Raw genomic sequence first — 6,638 nt, 5'->3', positions numbered from 1 at the left:
CCATGCTCTTTCTTTCACATACTTGAGCCTCAGTCAGTCCTCAGCTTGGAGGGGTATGAGGTTCCTTATAGGTCATTTCTCAGGTAACACTGCCTTTGGCAAAATTTAAAATCCTTGGCATTTCGAAAGTGATATGAAACTCGTCGAGTCCCTGGAAAGTGTAATAAAATACACAGGAGTAGAATGTTGTTTAAAAAAGCCACAGAGCTCCCTTAAATGAGAAGACTAGGCAAAGGATTACAGATGGGTTAACAATTTGAGCTGGGCTTGTGAAGGAAAAGGAGGGTTGACAAATTGGGTAAGTAGAGGCAGATGGGACATTGGGAATTTTGCAAGAGACACTGAGATGTCCCTACCCACAGAAGCACGGAGGGAGTTGTAGTTAAGTTGGGCAATAATATTCAAGGGAAAGAAGGCAAAGCAAGACTTAATGTGTGACAATTACCCCAAGCCTTCTGATAGATTCTTCATAGTTAACATTTTGAGGCCCTTTCAGTAGGGAGGGAGGGTGTCAAGATAAAGAGTGTGTGTTTGAATTATTTGACAATGACAATCCATTGAAATCTTTTGAACAGAATGTAACCAGATTAGTGGCAGGTTTTAGAGAGATTACTCTGTCAGTCCTCTGCCAAATACATTAATCATATAGGGGAAAAGTTGAAAGGAGAACTGTTAAACTGTAAGTAGAACGCTAATCCGTGGACACAAATCCATTAGATATACAAATGCTTTCCTCAACTCCACCTCACAAGCAATGATTTGCATTTTTTTCTCATTTTTTAGGGCTTTTCATTACTTTTTAATTTAAGACAATTATTTTAATGAATAACAGCTCATATTTTCTAAGTACTTATTTCCGACTATTCTAAGTGCCTTATATCCATTTTTTCAATGTATATGAAGGCAGATAGTTAGCCTTATTCGATAGAAATGGAAACTGAGATTTAGACAGATTAAGGCACATGCCCAAGACCACGCAGCTGGTAAATTCTGGTGCTGGCATTTATACTTAGCTGTGAATCCAGAGATTTTGTTCTTAACCACTGTGCTACCAAAGAGCAGGCCAAGGAAAGAAATGTCTTGCCACTTTGAGAAAAACCTCATTTCCTTTTAGTGAAGTTGAAAAATTGACTTTTGAGGCCTAGATACTGAGAGAGCTAACAGAATGTTAAGAGCACTCCTGATATTAGATTGCTAGAGATAACTCTTTGGGTAGAGAGCCAATAAAACAGGCCCACCAAGAAGGAAGAAAGCTTCAAAGTTCTATTTAAAGGAGATCCAGTGAGAATCACTTTGAAAATAGGAAGTGGGGCCAAATGATTCAGTGAAGCACATCAAATACCCATTGTGCTTCCAAAATCAAGATCCGGCTGAAAGAACTGAGGAGAATTATGGGGGAGTCTCTTTGTGAGCAGGTGGGTGGTGCCACAATGTGATAGGTTAAGGGGAGAATGTGTTAGAAGGACTGACTCATTCTACTCCCTGCTGCAGCTATTCTGAGTTTAAAGATAAGGTTTAAGCATTGAACTCAATTTGCTGTTAAGGTGACTTGTTGAGAGCTGAAGATAATCACAACTGGATCTCAAGTCTCTGCTAAATAGGCTCTTAAGTGACATTATCCACAGTGTTGTGGACACTCATGGAGACCAAAATGTTTCCATTGTAGTTCCAATACCTGCAAAAGATCGGGGGTTGTTTCAGGTGGCTTTATGGAGTGTCATTCTAGCAAATTCACCATTGGTCCAATTGCTGGATCTGTGGCACTGAAGGCTAGTTTATCATAAGGAGAAATTGCACTGGAATTTATTCATTCTATCCAATTGTACAGGGTGCTGATTTATAAACCAGAATTCAGTTATTAATTTTAAAACCTCAAATCCTTCATGGAATGATTCAAAATACAAATAATGGGAGGGTGGGTGAAAATATGGAGAGAACAGATGGTCTAGATTCAGAAACAGACAAAGCTGTTTCTGAGAACCCAGTTTAGCTAGATGACCTTGAGCAGCATCTTAACAGCTCTGAGTCGCAGTTTCTTTTGGGAAATGGAGATGATGTTATGGAATAAGGCTAGTTTGACTCTAGAATACTCAGCTCAAAGGCAAGGGACATCGTGGGGAGAATCGTAGCCTGCTAAAGCTGGCCCCAGCAATTACAGATGTATGTTCCAATACTCAGGGTCCCAAGAGAAGCAGCTGTCAGGTATGAGTTAAGGTAGGTGTATTATCAGGAGTCTTAATTTGGCAGTTGGACTGTAGCAGTATGAGTAGATCCTTTCCATTTTAGAAAACCCTGGACTGCAGTATTCTTCACCCCAAAGTACAGAATTGTCAAGACATTAAATCAGGTCTTTGATCACATGGCACTGATTTCAGTGTCTGGTCCAAGTGATAAAGAAGAATGGCAAAATAAGGCAGGTAACCAGGACAGTTCTAGATGGAATTCTGTGCAGTGAACCATCTATCATCATCATCATCACCACCATCATCATCATTGGAGGAGAGTCCCTGGTGCATCCAATCTAAGCCCTAACATTTGATCCAATTCCTTCTGTGTGATGAAAGCAAGGTTGTTATCTTTCCCGCCAATTGTACAGCTAACTTTGGTCAACTGTCAAAGATCAAATCAGGGAGGCAAGGCAGAGTTTCTTAGCATCAGCATAAAAGACATTGGATAGTAATGAGGCTCGAGGGGAGTTTTGGAAAGTGCCCCAACTTCATAAGGAGCATCTCTTCCTAGTGCCAGTAAGGTATCAGTTGGGACCACTTGTATGTTGGATCTAAATAGCATTGGTACTGCACCCTCTCCCAATTTCTCAACCTATAGAAGTCACACAGCAAGATTTCTCAGAATATTTTTGTATTTTCAACGAGATATTTTTTCTTTTTTCCTTCCATCCCTTTTCTTTCTTTCCTTCTTTTTCTTTTATTTTTCAATACCTCTGTTACATACCACAATGGCCAAGATATGAAATCCAGTCCATTCTTCAAGTTTAAAATACACCTACCCACCCCCCCAACACACTCTCAAATAAAGTGATCATGACCCTGGTAGACTTCACTAGTGATTTTTGGAAATGAGCAAGAGGATAGGTTCACATAATAGCATGAGAAAAAATAAGTATAATGGATAATTATCTCATCTGGAGATTTCATTACTCTTCCTCCTCCTTTCTCATTCCTCTTTATTTATCTTTTCCATTTCCTTTTGGGTGCAAACTCCCAAAATTACTCTTTTCTCAAACAAAAGAGCTTTCTTCCTCATCAGTTACAACATCCTTTATTGATGTTTATCCCCTCTGCTAAGTTCTTGTCTTTCTAAAGGGAACATAAGGCAACTTTTGAGGAGCATGATCTCACTACGAAAAGTTCTTATTTGACCAAGAAAGACAGTAAAATAAATTTGATCTTAAGTACTGGTGACCAGGATACTCTGGTGCTCAAATGATTCAGAAATTTTCTTGAATGATGCCAAGAAACACTTAGCAGGTTTTTAAAAAAGCCATTTCCCTTCTTTTTAACATTTTAAGCAAACGGCTTTATGAGTGCAATGTTACCTAATGATAATAAAGTTTAAAATTGTCAACTTTTAAGCTGATCTTGTGTGGCTCAGCCAGTTGAGCCACTTGGTTTTGGCTCAGGTCATGATCTCAAGGTTCATGAGTTCCAGCCCTGCATCAGACTCCGTGCTGACAGTATGGAGCCTGCTTGGGATTCTCTCTCTCCCTCTCTTTCTGCCCCTCCCTTGCTCTCTCTCTCTCTCAAAATAAATAAACTTTAAACATTTTTTAAAAAATAATCAAATCTAGCTTTCCTTGTGTTTATTGCATTTTCGATGGAGGTCGGAACCATACAGCGTTTACAAAACACTGTGTTCTCATCAGCAATACTTTTTGATGAAATATCTATTAGAATATGATTTTTTCTGCAAAGAATTCCACAGGAGACCAGAATCTATTTTATTTTCTTTTTGTTAGGTTCAGTTTCTGAAAGATACTTTTTACCCTCTCCCTTGATTCTGAGAGTGGCCCTTATAAAAAATCAGTGATTCCCTGTACTCTGGCCATTGCTTCTGAGAAGTACTATGATGGTAACTTTTGTCAATTGTTGCTGCCAGTATAAATGGAGGCACAATCGACAGGGATCCAAAAATATTGCTTCTGATTTTGTTGTGCAGAAAAATGTGATTAGTGTAACCAAAATTTTTGCTGATTCTGCCAAAAATAATCTGTCTCTGTGCAACAGGAAATTTCACTTTTTTAATACTAAGAAATTTATTTTAAAACATTTTTCATATCATTGGTATTTCTAAAGAAAGCAAAACAAGTCAACTTCATGAAGAAAGATGTAATTCTCAATTTTTAGGAGGATATTTTGAAGCATTGTAATTTTTTTCTATTTCTCTTTATAGTTCCATCAATTTCTGACTTATTTATTTTTTTAATTTACATTTTAGTTAGTTAACATGTAGTGCAATATTGGTTTCAGGAGTAGAATTCAGTGAGGAAAATTCACTTTTGGGGTACTTCATCATGATGGTGGCCAGCAGTATATTTTAGAATAAAAGTTACCTTATACAACCACATTAACAGCAAAACATTCCAGGTATTGAAAACTAGGAGGGGAGGAGATGAAAAGTTAAAGAATAAGTAAAATAGTAGGGTAAAATAAAAGAAAAGGATACAATATTGTACCTCAATGTTTAAGCATAAAACTGACTGACTTTTTATAGAAGTTTCCTCTAATACTTAGTTACAAATCTTTTTGGTGATTTAAAATACAGCACATCTTTGCACGTATCTTCCATTGGTATATCCTGGAATTGGGGCACTTGGCTGGAGAAAGTTGATACAACATCACAAAAGAAAAGATAATATAAAACTAAAAATTGCTCATGCATGTTCCAATAATTTCCTGTCAATGAACCAAGGCAAAAGCAAACCTTTCTTGGGATCACTGTAGTTTGAATGGCACATTCAGTCACTGGCCAAAAACTTTGTGTGTCTGTTTTCTTTTCCTAAGATTCCAGCACATTAACTAGAAGAAACGATGAACTGTTTGGTGGTCCATAATTCCATTGGTGGATTAACATGCTTAATCATGCATACTTTTTCCACTTCAATTCCGAAAACATTAAAGAAACATCAAGAGTAATAAAATAGCTTCAAAACACACAGCATAATTTAAACAATAATTCCCATATATAAAATAGATCCCTGCCATTTGTATCAGTGATGGGGCTGCAGCTGTGCTGCCTTATAAATCATCCTCCAAGACAGAAATGAACAAAGCAGGACCAGACCATGGACTGAGGTGAGATGGGGGAAGCCTAAGACAGTAAGGCTGCTTGCTTCTTTCTTTCCTCTTGGGAAGGGAACAGGAGACCAGATCAATGAGTATGTGACAACCTGGAAGCCCTGCCCAGGCATCACAGCTCTATGAGATAAGTATTGTCCACAGCCCTTTGGGGGAAGAGGTCTTCTCGGGTCAAGTGGAGGTTGCCAGGTTCTTAGTTGGAAGGATGGTGGAAGCTGATACCAAGAACTGTGGGAATATATCTGGTAGAGATGGGGAGGAAGAAGAAAGACTGAAGACCTCAGCTCCCCAAGCCAGCCAGCTGAACCCTCAGGGATAGCCACTAACCCTGTAGAGAGCTAGAAAGCCACAGAAAATCAAGGGTCTTCTGCAGCCAATTAAGTCGACTGTAATCTTTCCCCATGGGAGCCTGGTGTGCAATGGCTGCAAACAATAGCCTCCTTGGTAGTGTATGCAGCCTGTTGAATGTATGGGTTGCCCTAAGGAACCTTGGAGATGGCCCTTTCCAATGGACATTGATGTTTGACCTCATGCTATCTCCAATCTAGGCTCCAGACAGGTATGCAGGGTGCCTTTGGAAAGTCATAGGGCACAGTGATCAGGGTCCACATTGGCCAAGCATCATGACCATCTGTACCAACTTGCAGAACAAGGAGCATGTGACTCAGGCTCTACGTAGGGCCAGTTCCCTGGCTGCTAGAAGATCCATATTTCCAAGAAGTGGGGCTTTACTAAGTTTAATGTAGACGAATTTGAAGACATGGTGGCTGAAAAGTGGCTTATCCCAGATGGCTGTGGGATCAAATACATCCCTAATGATGGCCCCTTGGACAAATGGCAGGTTCTGCACTCATGAAAACCTTGGCACTGCCCTTCCCTATTCATGCCCACCAATAAACCTTACTTCCTGTCTGAAAGAAAGAAAGAAGAAAAGCAAGGGTCTTAGTAGAAGGACCATTGAGGATCATTCTTATATGAAGTGGGTAGTTGGAGAGATCTAGCCTGATGCCCACAGAATAAACTTTCTTTCTGAATTTCCAAGAGTATTTCCACAGACATGTTGCTCATTTACAGGACCTCCTGATATACCAAAGGCCTGCATTCTAGTGGCCCAGAGACTGAGTGGCAGATATTATTAGTATAGGTATCTAGGTCCAGATTGTAGCTACCTGAGAACTACAGTTTTGATATGGCTTAGAGAATGATTTGAATATATTACAAATTAAGTTATATACCTTTCCATAAAAATTAAATGTTAAAAAAGTGAAATATTAAAATTAGCCTGTTACAATAGTATCTTTATATGGGCTTTTTGTTCTTATT

General features: G+C 39.0%; 1 non-coding gene across 1 annotated transcript; it reads left to right on the top strand.

The window, feature by feature from the left end:
* Positions 1–5,682: 5,682 nt before the first annotated feature.
* On the top strand, positions 5,683–5,816 carry LOC124529507 (small nucleolar RNA SNORA70). The gene has a single exon (XR_006966393.1). It is a non-coding gene; the product is annotated as a small nucleolar RNA SNORA70 (small nucleolar RNA).
* The last annotated feature ends 822 nt before the right edge of the window (positions 5,817–6,638 follow it).

This window comes from Lynx rufus, unplaced genomic scaffold (genome assembly GCF_022079265.1).
Source record: "Lynx rufus isolate CCGP_SWC_20201006 ecotype Redwood Valley unplaced genomic scaffold, mLynRuf1.p SCAF_6, whole genome shotgun sequence".
NCBI lineage: Eukaryota > Metazoa > Chordata > Mammalia > Carnivora > Felidae > Lynx > Lynx rufus.
Note: the sequence above shows the minus strand (reverse complement) of the source record. Positions and strands in the feature narration are given on the sequence as shown.